At 38.8% G+C, this 15405-nt stretch overlaps 1 protein-coding gene across 5 annotated transcripts in view; it reads right to left on the minus strand.

Annotated features, from left to right (window-relative positions):
• The window catches only part of KCNMB2 (potassium calcium-activated channel subfamily M regulatory beta subunit 2), a 299201-nt gene that overhangs the window by 48868 nt on the left and 234928 nt on the right, over positions 1 to 15405 (minus strand). The window contains exon 1 of one of the 5 annotated variants that reach the window (XM_066241103.1): positions 8064 to 8083. The exons of the other annotated variants lie outside the window; for them this stretch is intronic. The gene's annotated coding sequence lies outside the window, so the exon portion shown is untranslated. Of the gene's footprint in view, positions 1 to 8063; positions 8084 to 15405 lie in introns of those variants that run through there. 5 annotated transcript variants of the gene reach the window in all.

Here is a 15405-nt window from a genome sequence, read left to right on the forward strand (position 1 = left end):
AGTTTCTGTTGCTGTAGGGTGTGGGTCACAGCCTTGGCTGCACATTAAAGTCAACTAGGAATGCTTTTAAAGTCATGGAAGCATGCCCCCACCCCTGAAATGCACATTCAGTGTTTTTAAAGTCATGGAAGCATGCCCCCCACCCCTGAAATGTACGTTCAGTGTTTTAAAAGCTTCCCAGTTGTTTCTGATGTACCGCTGGGATGGAGAGTCACTGCCTCAGGGCAACAGCACATTTTTCTAATTGAGGTTAATATCATATTCCCTACAAAATGTCTCCTCCAAAAAGGTAATTTTGGTATGGGTTTATACTGTATTTTTCTAAAAATTTGGTTCAGATTTGGATACTAATTTTTTTCTCTCTCTTCGTATTCAAAATGTTTTCTGTGAAGGTGACAGATCAGACATTTGGGGGCTGGAGCATCATCTTTTAAATGTGTTCTACTGCAGCCAAAGCTTTGGGTCTGCCCCCTTGCAGGCGAGCGTCTGAGAAAACCACAGCAGCAGATACTCGCCAGCTCCTAGAGGCCAGGCTCATAGGACTCAGTCAAGATGCTAGAGAAATGTCGTGTTCTTTAAGTTATGACTTGGCTTAGAGATAAATTCTTTTATCTCCAAGCACAGCACTAAAAGCAGTTAGCTATTATTTTCTACATCATCTCTGAGGGAGTTAGAAACATGAGCTATCATAGACATTTTAATCACATATAGAATTTAAAATGATATTTAACAAGTAGAACAAAAGAAGGAAGGGAGGAAGGTGATTCCTTTATGGTTTCATTGTCACTCTTGGCTTTCCCTTTGCTCGAGCACAATGTTAATGGTAAGCATGAAGATGGAAATAGTACTAGCTACTATAGACTGTATGCGCTACCAGATGCCAGGTATTTTGCATATATTATCTATACATATGTCATGAAGTAGACATGCATATATCTGGCATATTATGAAAACCCTGCAAGGCAGAGAGTGCTATTATGTTCTGATTAAATATGATGCTTCCAGGAAATTGGGATATTAGAAAAGGTAGAATTGTGCTTTCAGCTAATGCCTGCTTGCCTCTAGTTCTGTGGAGAAAGTCACATGATCTAGCCCAGTGATTCTCAAACTGTAATGTGCATATGAATTTCTCGAGGCTCTAGAATCTGATTCAGTGGGTCTGGGAAGGGGCCCAGGACTCTGTGCGTTTCTAACAGGTTGTGAGTGACGCTGATATTACTGGTCTTCAGCAAACCACACTGAGCAGCAAAGGCTGGGCATGTACTCAGAGTCAGTGGTTGGCTATTGCTCAATTTTGCCATTAACTGGCTGTGTGGCTTTGAAAAAATCACTTAACTTTTCTAGGGCTTAGTTGTTTTTAATCTGGAACTGAAAAGTTTGAAATGAGTAACTTTTAAGATCTCTCTCAGTTCCAAAATTTTCTGATTTGTAAATTAAAGAGTGAATCTAAGTATGTTTAAGTCATTGTGTGCTGACTTTCTGGGAGCAGGATTGGGAATTGAGCTCCTTCTTTTTATTTATTTATTTTTTTATTTGAGAAGCAGGGAGGCAGATAGACAGACTCCTGCATGTGCTCCAACCAGGATCCACTGGGTAAGCCCCGTATGGGCAATGCTTTGTCCATCTGGGGCTGCTGCTCCATTGCTCAGGCAACTGAGCTATTTCAGCACCTGAGGAGAGACCATGGAGCCATCTTCAGCACCTGGGACCAGTTTATTCAAACTATTCAAGCCATGGCTGCAGGAGGGAAAGAGAGAGAGAGAGAGAGAGAGAGAGAGAGAGATAGAATGGGAGGAGGAAGGGGAAGGGTGGAGTAGCAGATGGTTGCTTCTCCTGTGTGCCCTGACCGGGAATCAAACCCAGGACTTCCACATGCTGGGCCGATGCTCTATCACTGACCCAACCAGGCAGGGTGGAGCTCCTTCTATACCTCAGGGGCCAGTGTCAGAGATAGAAAGCACAGAGGCCATGTCAGGCAGCAGGGGTTTGGTAACCATACAGATGCAAGAAATCAGACTTCTAACCTTGTTCTCTTAGGATAAATGGCAGGGATAAATAGATGCACCAATTTAGAAATTAAATATGCTAGCTCTTTCAGTGATTTGGATCTGGTATATTTAATGTTACGTATGTTCCTTTTTGAATAACTTTAAAACATATCAAAAGAATAATACTCTCAAGATCCATCCATGTTGCAAATGGCAATATTTTATAGTTTTATGGCTGAGTAGCATTCCACTACATTATATATATATATCTATATATATATAATCTCATATATCTCACATCTTCTTTATCCAGTTCTTCATTTGTGAACACTTAGGTTGTTTCCATGGCTTGATTATTGTAAATAATGCTACAGTGAACATAGGAGTGCATATATCTTTACAAATAAGCATTTTTACTTTTTCAAGTGTATATCTCAAAGAGGAATTGTGGGATTATATGGTAGTTCTACATGATTTCACTCATATTTGGAATATAAAACAAAAAGTAAGAAACTAACAAAACAAAAACACACAAACATAGATATAGACAATATAATGCAGGTTACCAGAAAGGAGGGCGTTGGGAGGAGGCTGGAGAAGGGAAAGGCGGCCAAATATAAAGGAGGAAAATGACTTCTGATCATGAGCACGCAATAGAATATATAAACGTTGAATTATAATGTTGTATTTTTAACATTTATATAATGTTATTAATCAATACATTTAATAAATTTATCTCAATAAATTTAATTAAGAAACATATAAAATAGACTAGTGGTTAAATTCCTTAGTATTAAAAACAGCCAGTCTTCAGGAAATAAGAGTGATTTTGAATTAAGTTGAATGAACTACTTCATGAGAATGAGGACTGGCTTAAACGTTTAGAAAGTTATTTCAGCATTGACTCTGGTAGACTATTCTGATCACTTCAGCCACTCCTCAAATGGTTGGAGGCGTGGACTAGACAAAGAAAAGCGGCACACCTTGAGTCAAGGTAAAGAAATAAAAAACTGAGTTTCTGGCCTGTTGCTGCTGTTAACCAGTATTCAATAGACAATACCATACATGTTATCAGTGCTTTGAAGTCATTCAAAATGAAAGGGGCTGCAGTGATTTCAATATGGTCAGGATATTTTTCAGACTGTGTGTTGTTATTCCAGCATTGTACCCTTGGTCTGTTGTTTTGAGATGATACGGAAAGGGGGAGATGAAAGATAGATTTATTCTAATTAACTGTCAAAAGCTTTTGGAAAGGACTTATTGACTCCTCAGGTTATTCCAGTAAGTGGATTTGAGTTTCTTCACCCCAGTATTTCTTTTTTCATGAAGACAGTTATTTAAAGCTTGCTAAGTTTGTCATTAATTAAAAAGGAAGAGAGTAGCTGCTTTAAGGACAACAGTGTAAAGGTTCTGTGGAGGTTGAAAACAATTCCCAGGCTTCAAAGAAACACTCGGAAAATGTTACCAAAGCTGGTTTGGAGGTTCTCGGCTCAAAGGTAGCCCTCCTGAACTCCTTACATAATTACCTCAGTGCTGCTCACTTTATGAGACCGCAAAGAGTCCACTGAATTGTGATTAGGAAAGTTATACAGAGACAAGAAAAGCACTTTTAAAAGTTTTGTAACTTGAAGTCCTAGGATGACAGAGAGAGCTGTGCTTGTGGCAGCACAGGGCTGTGGGCCGGGGAAGGAAACCAGGGACTAATCCCGCTGTTCAATGACCTGGGACCTGAGGGTACCCAGGCAGAACCACGGCTACATGCAGAGGAGGACGGTCAGAAACCAGCAGTCCTAAGGGATGGAGGCTCAGCCCTGAATGAAAGCAGGGAGTCAGTGAACTGTAACAATTTCTTTGCCTCGGGAATTTATAAAGGGACCTTTTCCATTTTCCAGGCACACACATTGTGAGTTTCTACCTCCCTGACTCAGCCACACATTTCCTCTGCCTCCTGTCCCTGCCAGTGGAGGAATTTCTCTAAGGCCCTCTCAGGTGTCCCGTCTTCTGCGAAGCCTTCTCTGGTCCACATGAACAGCTTCTTCAGCTCTGCTCCCAATTCTTGGTATTTTTGTCTGTGAGAGCATGGCACGGTCTATCTTGCTGTTCTAGCGAGGCTGTGGGCATGCAGGGCGGGGCTGTGCTTTGTGCTTCTTTATGGCACAACACAGGACACACAGAGCACATTGGTTGTGTTTGCTGCCTTGACCAGCTAAGTGTCTGTAGGAAAGTGCGACTGTTGGTGCTGAGCTGGCCTCCTCTGCATGGCTCACTACTGCTGGGTGCAGCCCATGGGGCTGTCTGGAGCTGTCCCTTGCTCGGGATGTCCTTCCTTTGCCCCACTCCCCACCTCCTCTCTTCCCTTCTAATTGTCCTGCTTCCTCCATTTCATTCATTGACTTGGACAGAAAGTTTCTATGGCTTGCTGAATTAACATCTAATATGGTTTTCTTTAGAGAGGGCAGCATGGCCTACTGAAAAGATGAGCAGAGAGCCCGACGGGACTGTTTGTTTGTACACATCTTGGCTTCACCACCTGACTTTGGACAAGTCAACCGAGCATCTCTGTGTCTTGGTTTCCTAAACTATAAAAATGGGAACAATAACACTTGCCTTTCTGGGTTGCTTGGAAAGAAATGATATAATAGATGCAATAACATCTAAGTAGATTAAGGTACACAGTAGGTGCAAGCTAAACATCACTTTATTTCCTTTTTCCCTGCCATTAATTTTGAAAGCAAATGTGATTGGATTATACCTTTTTGTAGAAACGATCCAATTAAGTTGTCCGGTACTTGTACATTGAGACTACTGATTTCTTTTCCCTATGGGCCTGTTGCACTCAATGGAGAAAAAGCAGTTTTCTAAGATACTGAGATAAAATCTAAAGTACTTCATCATTAAGATTAAGGTAATACCCACCCAGAGCATAAAGCATAGACTAGCATAAAGAAGGTGCCTCTAACCCTGGACACACATTAGAATTATATGAGGGAACCTTTAAAAAATAATGGTGCCTGGTTCTCAGGCCAGACCTGTGAGAACCTTTGGGGGTTACTATTGTGAAAACACTGCCCAGTGAATTCTGCCATGCAGCCAAGGTGAGAAATACTGCTACAAACTCTCAGGTTCGGATTTAATTAAGTTGAATCTTTTTCTTAGAATTTAAGTATAGTTGATATATATTAGTATATTAGTGATATTAGTTTCAGGTGTACAATATAATTTGCCATTTTTATACCTTACAATGTGATCACCCCACTAATTTGAATAATCATGTCACCATGAAAATTTATTACAGTATTATTGACTATATTCCCCCTCATCTTCCCACCCATCTCACAACTCCTCCCTTTGATAACCATTCCTTTGATCTGTTTCTATGTGTCTTTCTTTTGTTTAGTTATTTGCTTTTTTTAAAATTCTGCAATATAAGTGAAACTATACAGTATTTGTCTTTATCTGCTTGACTTATTTCACTTAGCACAATACCCTCTAAATTCATCCATGTTGTCACAAATGGCAAAATTTAATTCTTTTTATGGTTGTGTAATATTTTACTGTGTGTGCGTGCGTGCGTGCGTGCATGTATCATATCTTTTTTATTCTTCTATCAATGGACACCCAGGTTACTTACATATCTTGGCTATTGCAAATAATGCTGTATATATCTTTTTGAATTTGTATTGTTGTTTTCTTAAGAGAAATATCCAGAAGTGGAATTACCGGGTTGTATGGTAGCTCTACTTTTAGTTTTGTAAGGAATCTCCAAGCTGTTTTCTACAGTGGCTGCACCAATTTGCAGTCCCACCAACAGTGCATGAGAGTTTCCTTTCTTCACATCCTCCCCCTAAAATAACAAATAAGTTAAATTCTCTGTGGAGACTCTCCCCTGCCTCTAGAAGCTTCAGCTGGAGAGAAACAGCTCTGGTGTGTCACTCTGTGCAGTCGCTTTTCACTCTCTACCAGTGCCGAGGCCTTGAGGTGACAGCTGCAAGGGCGAGTGGGACACGAGTCAGGAGTGAGCAGCGTGGATGCGGTTTTTTAGTGTCAGTGGCCTTGAGCGATGCACATGGGATGCTCTTAATGCACTCCGCTTTATTACGCAGTGTGCAGGAGCCAGAGGAACTATTTAACACACAATTAGATGCCTAATCTTGCGTAAAATTGTCACGCTAATGACATCACGGCAGCAACTTAAAAGGTCACCCAAAGCCCAGAATGCTGGGCTTTTGAATGCTGGGCATTAAGGAATGCTGCTAATGCATGGGGCTTTATCTTCATAGACGGCAAATTATATGTTCTCCATAGCAATTGAGTTGTTTTGGTTTCAGGGCCTTTGGAGGAAGAAGCCAAGTGTATGGTGATAATTTTAGACCCAGTGATTTAATTTAGAAAACACTGGTACTTTTTATTAAGAGCTGCCTTAAATGTGGTTGGGATGTTTTCTTTTAAAATGAAAAGGTTGCACCTTGTTTTAATTAATTCATTGGGCAATCTGTTTGACAACATTTATTAGGGGCCTTCTGTATATCAGGCGCCATACTGGGTACTGCAGCACCGAGCCACCCATTTCTGTTTCTGAAGAGTACGCTCCCTGCAGAACTGCTCTTTTTACAAGTGCTATAGTTATTTGTTTCTCCTCGTCCTATTTAACCTCTAAATTACTAAATTTGGTATCAGTATCATTGGTCATTTTCTTCTTCTTTTTTTTAAAGCATGTGTGCATGCACACACGCACATGAGAGAGAGACAGGAAGGGAGAGAGATGAGAAGCATCAATTCATAGTTGTAGCACTTTTAGTTGTTCATTGATTGCTTTTCATAAGTGCCTTGTTGGGGAGGGGGGATCCAGCTGAGCCACTGACCCTTTGCTCAAGCCAGTGACCTCAGGGTCATGTCTATGATCTTGCATTCAAGCTGGAGATTCTGCACACAATCTGGTGAGCCCATGCTCAAGCTGACAACCTCAGGGTTTTGAATGTGGGTCCTCAGCATCTCAGGTCGACACTCTATCCACTGTACCACCACCTGGCCCAGCAGTCATTTACTTCTTATAAATGACTTCTGGGACAACACTCTTCTTGTTCTCTTTTTCACTCCCTAGCTGCTATATCTACTTCTTTGTTCCCATTTCTCTACCCATCCCTTAACTGTTGGTATCACTGGGGGATTAGCCAGTCCTCCTGAATAGTCTCTTGACAATGCCTCCTAAAAACCCTGTCCTTTAGCCTGCTAGTGACTAGGCTCATTGAGCTAAGCAATTTAGAGGCTCTGGGCTTCCAATCTTTTTCACTCTGTCACTGAATAATCGTATTACTGCAGACAAAACACTCCTATTCTCAGTGTTGCCACCTATGAAAGAATGTCTGTGACTCAAATTGCTATACTCTTAGTTAATTCAGCATTATTTCTTCATTCAACAAATATTTACTGAAGAAGTAACTACCACATTTCCCCATGTATAAGACACACCCTTTTTCAAAAAATTTGGGATTTAAAAACTGAGTGCCTCTTATACATTGGTTGTAGATTTTTTTACTTCCATTTCCCACTTTTAATGCTTGTTTTTATGCTCATTGTTGTAGATTTTTTTAAACTTGCATTTCCCACTTTTTTGTGCTTATTGTTGCACACTTGAACCGGTATATTATGGTAGGTTATATTTTGCCATGTTCTGCCCAGAAGTGGCTCAGAAAAGATTTTCATACAGTGCTGAATTCAAGTTAAAAGTAATTCAGTTTGCAAAAGTTAATGGAAATAATGCTGCTGAGTGTAAGTTGGGTCCTCCTCCAACTGAGAAATCAATCTGAGACTGGCTACCGGAAGAAGAAACCCTACTAAAAACACCACGGCAGAAGAAGGCCATGAGAGGCAGTCAGCAAAATGGCCTGATTTAGAGAAGGAATTGAAGATACAGGTTGAAGAGCAAAGGGCAATTGGAATTCCTGTGTCCACAAAGATGGTTCAACATGAGGCAAGAAGAATTGCTGATGAAAAAGAAGTTATTGATTTCAAAGGAGGACACAATTGGTGCTTCAGATTCATGAAACAGAATGGACTAAGCATGAGTACCCACACCAGACTTGCCCAAAAGATGCCTGAAAGCTATGAGCAGAAGGTCCTTGAATTTCATTGTTTTGTCATTCAGTGTCAGAAGACACATCAGTCTGAATTAGGACAGACTGAAAATATGGACAAAGTCCCCCTTCAATTTGATGTCTTAAGTACAGAACTGTTGATAAGAAGGGAGTGAAAGCTGTAACTGTGAAGACAAGTGGACATGAAAAGAGATATTATACAGTTGTTCTAGCTTGTTGTGCAGATGGAACCAAGCTGCCTCGTATGCTGATTTTCAAATGCAAAACAATGCCAAAAGAAGACATTCCTCAGGGAGTGATTGTCCACGTTTATGACAAGTGTTGGATGGATCAGGATGGGATGAAGATGTGTTTTGAGAAAGTTTGGAGAAAGAGACCAGGTGGGCTCTTACACAAACCTGCCCTATTGGTGCTTGATCAATTCAGGGAACACATAACAAAAACAAACAAACAAACAAACAACTCCCCCCACATTAAAAAGAACCACAAAGAAGATGGCTGTAGAGCAAAAAACAAAACTTGTCACCATACCTGGAGGCTTGACATCCCAGCTCCCACCACTTGATGTCATCATTAACAAACCCTTCAAAGCTGCCATGAGAGATGAATGGAACCAATGAATGAAGTCTTCTGGGGACAATTTGACACCAGCAAGAAGAGTGAAGAAACCAACTATAGAAGAAGTTTGTACCTGGGTGAAAAGATCCTGGAATAATATCAAGATTGAGATCATTGTCAAGTGATTTAAGAAATGTGGCATTTCAAATGCCATAGATAGAACTGAGGATGAGGCAAAATATGAAGACAGTGACTCATCATCAGACACAGATGAGGACAAGCTAATGGATGGGAGTTTTGACAGTGATGAGTAGGAATTTTATGATCAATGAAATTTGAGTTCAATAATTATGTAATACATTTTTTCCCCAAATTTAGGGCCCAAAATTAAAATGCATCTTATACATGGGGTAATACAGGATGTGGCTGGCAATGAGCCTGGTATTGGGATTATTGGTGAACATAACAGGCATGAGCCTTCATTTTTTTTTCTTAATTTATTATTAATTTTAATGGGGTGACATTAATAAATCAGGGTACATATATTTAGAGAAAACATCTCCAGGTTATTTTGACATTTAATTATGTTGCGTACCCATCACCCAAAGTCAAATTGTCTTCCGTCACCTTCTATCTGGTTTTCTTTGCGCCCCTCTTCTCACCTCAATCCCCTGGTAGCCAGCATACTCTTGTCCATGTCCACAAGTCTCATTTTTATGTCCCAGCTATGTATGGAATCATACAGTTCTTAGTTTTTTTTCTGATTTACTTATTTCACTCAGTATAATGTTATCAAGATCCATCCATGTTATTGTAAATGATCCGATGTCATCATTTCTTATGGCTGAGTAGTATTCCATAGTATGTATGTGCCACATCTTCTTTATCCAATAATCTATTGAAGGGCTTTTTGGTTGTTTCCATGTCTTGGCCATTGTGAACAATGCTGCAATGAACATGGGGCTGCATGTGTCTTTACATACCAATGTTGTTGAGTTTTGGGGGTATATACCCAGTAGAGGGATTGCTGAATTACATGGTAGTTCTGTTTTCAGTTTTTTGAGATGCCACCATACTTTCTTCCATAATGGTTGTAGTACTTTACATTCCCACCAACAGTGGATGAGGATTCCTTTTTCTCCACAGCCTCTCCAACACTTGTTATTACCTGTCTTGTTGATAATAGCTAATCTAACAGGTGTGAGGTGGTATCTCATTGTAGTTTTTTTTTTTTTTTTTGGTATTTTTCTGAAGCTGGAAACGGGGAGAGACAGTCAGACAGACTGCCGCATGCGCCCGACCGGGATCCACCCAGCACGCCCACCAGGGGCGACACTCTGCCCACCAGGGGGTGATGCTCTGCCCCTCCGGGGCATTGCTCTGCCGTGACCAGAGCCACTCTAGCACCTCGGGCAGAGGCCAAGGAGCCATCCCCAGCGCCCGGGCCATCTTTGCTCCAATGGAGCCTTGGCTGCGGGAGGGGAAGAGAGAGACAGAGAGGAAGGAGGGGGGGATGGAGAACCAAATGGGTGCTTCTCCTGTGTGCCCTGGCCGAGAATCGAACCCTGGTCCCCCGCATGCCAGGCCGAGGCTCTACCACTGAGCCAACCGGCCAGGGCTCATTGTAGTTTTGATTTGCATTTCTCTAATAGCTAATGAAGATGAGCATCTTTTCATATATCTGTTGGCCATTTGTATTTCTTCCTGGGAGGAGTGTCTGTTCATGTCCTCTTCCCATTTTTTTTATTGGATTGTTTGCTTGTTTGTTGTTGAGTTTTGTGAGTTCTTTGTATATTTTGGATATTAGGCCCTTATCTGAGCTGTTGTTTGAAAATATCATTTCCCATTTAGTTGGCTGTCTGTTTGTTTTGTTGTCAGTTTCTCTTGCTGTGCAAAAACTTCTTAGTCTGATGTGGTCCCATTCATTTATCTTTGCCTTCACTTTTCTTGCCTTTGGAGTCAAATTCATAAAGTGTTCTTCATAACCAAGGTCCATGAGTTTAGTACCTATATTTTTTTCTCTGTACTTTATTGTTTTAGGTCTTATACTTATGTGTTTGATTCATTTTGAATTAATTTTAGTACAAGGGGACAAACTTTAGTCAAGTTTCATTCTTTTGCATATGGTTTTCCAGTTTTCCTAGCACCATTTGTTGAAGGGGCTTTCTTTTCTTCATTGTGTGTTGTTGGCCCCTTTATCGAAAATTATTTGACCATATATATGTGGTTTTATTTCTGGGCTTTCGATTCTGTTCCATTGGTCTGAGTGTCTACTTTTCTGCCAATACCATGCTGTTTTGATTGTTGTGGCTCTATAATATAATTTGAAGTCAGGTATTGTAATGTCCACAGCTTTGTTCTTTTTCCTTAGGATTGCTTTGGCTATTCAGGATTTTTAATAATTCCATATAAATCTGATGATTTTTTGTTTCATTTCTTTAAAAAATGTCATTGGAATTTTGATGGGAATTGCATTGAATTTGTATATTGCTTTGGGTAATATGGTCATTTTTGACTATATTTATTCTTCCTATTCAAGAACAAGGAATATTTTTCCATTTCATTGTATCTTTTTTGATTTCCCTTAATAATGTTTTGTAGTTTTCATTATATAAGTCCTTTACATTCTTTGTTATGTTTATTTCTAGGTATTTTATTTTTTTGTTGCAACCATAAAGGGGATTTTTTTTTAGTTCATTTTCTAATGTTTCATTGTTGGCATATAGGATATTAATTTGTATCTTTGACCTTACTGTACTGTTCTATTGTTTCTAGTAATATATTTGTGGAGTCTTTGGGGTTTTCGATATATAGGATCATATCATCTACAAAAAGTGAAACCTTTACTTCTTCTTTTCCAATATGAATGCCTTTTATTTCTTTTTCTTGTCTGATTGCTCTGGCTAGAACTTCCAGCATCACATTAAATAAGGGTGGAGAGAGAGGACAATGCTTTCTTGTTCCTGATTTAAGGGGAAAAGTTTTCAGTTTTAAGGCATGAGCCTTTTTAATGAAACTTATAGTTTAAAGGAGGAGACAGACTGCTCAGACAAGTGTGGATTGGTGTCCTTAATATAGGTTGTTATGCATTTGCATGCAATAAAATAAATTTTGCATCATATCTATAGTCATAACAGCTATCAGAAATGACTGTCTCATGACTTAGTTGAAAGAACTTTGAAATTACTTTTAGGTTGAAATCTCAGCTCTACAATGTAGTAATTATGTAACCTAAATATATTGTTAAACTTCTGTGACACTCATCTTCCTCATCAAGAAGACTGGAGTAATTACAGATATCATAAAAAACCACCATGCGGATGATTTGAAATAATGTATGGCATTGAGTAACTACTCAGTAAAGTAAATGTTAGTGTTTTCCACTTGGAGGAAATAGTGTAAAATTTTTCACTAAATTGGCCATACTGATACATCAAATCCTTCTGTTTGATTGATTTTTTAAAAAGTTCTATGAACAAATAGAAAACACATTTCTACATGGTCTTAATTAGTCCACTATTCCATAATTTGTTCCTTAATGAGCTTTTCAAGTGGATAATCACAACTGATATTCAGTTTGATTCCTTCTGTGCTACAAATACAAAGCCAGTTTAATTGTTAAACACTCATTTACTGTGCATCACACGTACACAGCTGGTGTGAGAAAAGCTGCTCCTAACTCACATGTGCCTCTTTGATTGATAAAAGTGACAGGTTTATGCCGATACCATTCCTGTTCTTGTTGAATGCGGTGTAATTCTGGCTTATATTTCAGTTGAAAATCCAGGGAGGTAAACTAGAAGAAAGCTTTTTATAAAGAAGACCTGGAAAGAACAATGAAAGTGTGAGGTACTTCTATAGACCTATATAAACACTGCATTTATATGCATTACTTTATTTCTGACAGTAACCCAAGGGGAGCTCTGTCTCTATTTACCAGAAGGGGAAACTGATATTCAGAAGGTAAAGTAGATTGTCTGAGGTCATATAGTTATTAAGCTGTAAAGTTGGAATTTTAATCCAGGCCTGTGCAACTCCAAAACCCATGGTCTCTCAACCTGTACATTTTTGCTAGGCAAACCAAGTACCAAAATTCATACCAAATAATGGCATGTTAACTGATACATAATGTGTGTTAACTGATGGTGGCAACATTCAGTGTATTTCTTTGAGTGCCACAGTCTTTGCCATATCAAACTTAGGGAGGGAAAGTGAGGGTTGGTAGAAAATGGCAGGAATGAGAAAAAAGCAAGAAAGTAAGGCACAGTAAGACAGGGGAACCCCAGCTCAGGCTTGGTCCTCATTGTCTGTGTGACCCTGGGCAAATTTCTAACCCTGTTCCACCCCTGTTTTCTATAAATTAAAGTTGATAATTTTAGTATATTCCTCTTAGAGTTTTTGTGAAGGTTGATAGATGGTGTCCTTTGTGATGCTATAATATAATAATCATATATGATATATATCACTACACAGTATTTGTAACATGAATATATGGAAGTTAATATATGTATAAATCTGTTAGTATATAAATATACATAAAATTATGTGTAATATGTATGAGTTAATATATAAAAAATACAACATGAGAGGAATTAAGTGTATGCTATTATGACCTTGCAGGAATGGGTGAAATATATATTGTATTTGAATATAATAGGATCTCTGCAGACACTCACAAGTTAAATATATTCAGTAGACATTCATAAATGCAACTTTTAATTTTTTATGGAGAGAAGAGTGGAGAAAAGAATAAGCCAAGGGCGCAGCATGGCTCTGCCCCAACCAGTTTGTAATTGGGTCCTTTTGCCTCCTGGCTACCTATTCCTCATACATAACATGAGAGAATTGAAGGAGGTGAGTGTACGGTTCCTTTTATCTGAAAAATGTTATTCTGTTCTGCTTTAGAAAATAGTGATCGGAGCTCCAGTGGTGCAATCGGTTAGCGCGCAGTACTTATACAGAAAATAGTGATCAAGGTCTGTTCCTATGACTTATTTGGCTTCTAATTTGTCTTTGGTTAGATACATTTCTTTCCATTTTTCATTTTGTTGATTTTTTAAACAAGGCATTCAGTAAGGCTCATGTGAAATCTAATAAAGCAGAGGGAAGAGAGAGTAAGCACCAAATGAGAAGGCAACATGAAACTGCCTCCCACTGATCTTAAAAATGATTTCTGTAGACCAAGCCATTGCTCTAGAGATAACTTAGGCACAAAGTTAGTCTGGTTGTCAAGATTCCAACAGGTCCTTCTACCTAGTTTCTCTATTTTCTCACACACCTCCATCTTTAACCCAGTTTTAAAACCGCTGCTCTATCCCAAAGTGGGTCTGTGAGAGTAGAAATTCTGGGTGCTATGACAGATGGTGAGGGAGATATTTTGGCAACAAGAAAATATGGTTCATAACTGTAGTGGTTATTGGGTGAACTATAATTAAATATGTACACAGCCTTTCTCTGTAGGCATCTGAATTGTTTATATGTGTAAATTTCTACTCTTGGAGGAAACCAGCATTCCTAACTCAGTGTTCTCAGCCTTAAATTGGGTATTCCAGCCATTTCTTTCTTCAACGGAACAAAGATTCACTTGATTTGGCCAGGTGTTTTATTGCCAAGTGGAATGATTGTAAGAAACCATGAGCATAGGAAGTGGAGGAAACTGAGTTGAAGCTCCATTTCTTCCCTTTTGCTATCAATACTATATTGGGTACAAACTTATTAAATTCTCTGACTTTCTCTCCTAATCTATTGTACAAAGTGGCAATATTAATGCAACTTTTAAAATTTGTTGTGAAGATTAATTAAAACAATGGATCAGACATATTAGCTACTATTTATTTACATATAGCTGCTTATTTATTTCTATATAAATAACTGTTTATTTACATATCCCAATATACCTAATATTCCAAATTAAGAGTATTATTCTGACTAAAGGGATTTGAGACAGAATTCAGAGAAATTATTGAACATTGACATTTTAAAGCTGAAAGCATTCTGAAAGTTCTTTTAAGCCATGTACCAATGAAACAATAGTTTTGGTCTTCTTGGCCTGACCTGTGGTGGTGGTGCAGTGGTTAGAGCATTGGCCTGGAATGCTGAAGTCGCTGGTTTGAAACCCTGGGCTTACCTAGTCAAGGCACATATGAGAAGTAACTACTATGAGTTGCTTCTTGCCCCCCCATTCTCTTTCTTTCTACTATCTCTAAAAAATCAATAAATAAAATCTTAAAAAAAATTAGTTTTGGTTTTCTTAGATAGTCTTTCAAGGCTGCAAGTAAAAGGCAATGGATCTAATTGTAAAAGTAGATCTTCTTCACAATGCAAAAGTACTAAGTAGATAAAGGAAAAGATATTTTAAATTCTAAATCTTGCTTTGACCTAGTGGAAGAGGCTGTGCGTAAAGGGGGAAAACCCAGTAATAGGAATAGTGCTTCTGTTTTGATGGCTACAGGTCAAAGAAAAACCTATTCAAATTGCTTAGATTTTATGGTGAGAGACTATTGAGAAATATTAAACTAGATATTTAGTTCTTCTAAAAATTAATGTTTTTACAATTGTCTGGCAAACTCCTGATGTGATGATGATTTGGTTGCTGAGGAAGCCTGTGAATAACATAAATACCTTGGGATAGTTTGCTTAAAGAACTCAATCCCTTACATTTTGTAGCAAACAGGACCTTCTGTTTTACATCAGGGACTAAGGACCGAAGGGACTAAGATAAATCATGTAAGAAGATGAGTGACTGATAAAATTTGGAATCCATT

Source organism: Saccopteryx bilineata, chromosome 8 (genome assembly GCF_036850765.1).
Source record: "Saccopteryx bilineata isolate mSacBil1 chromosome 8, mSacBil1_pri_phased_curated, whole genome shotgun sequence".
In the NCBI taxonomy this organism is placed as follows: domain Eukaryota; kingdom Metazoa; phylum Chordata; class Mammalia; order Chiroptera; family Emballonuridae; genus Saccopteryx; species Saccopteryx bilineata.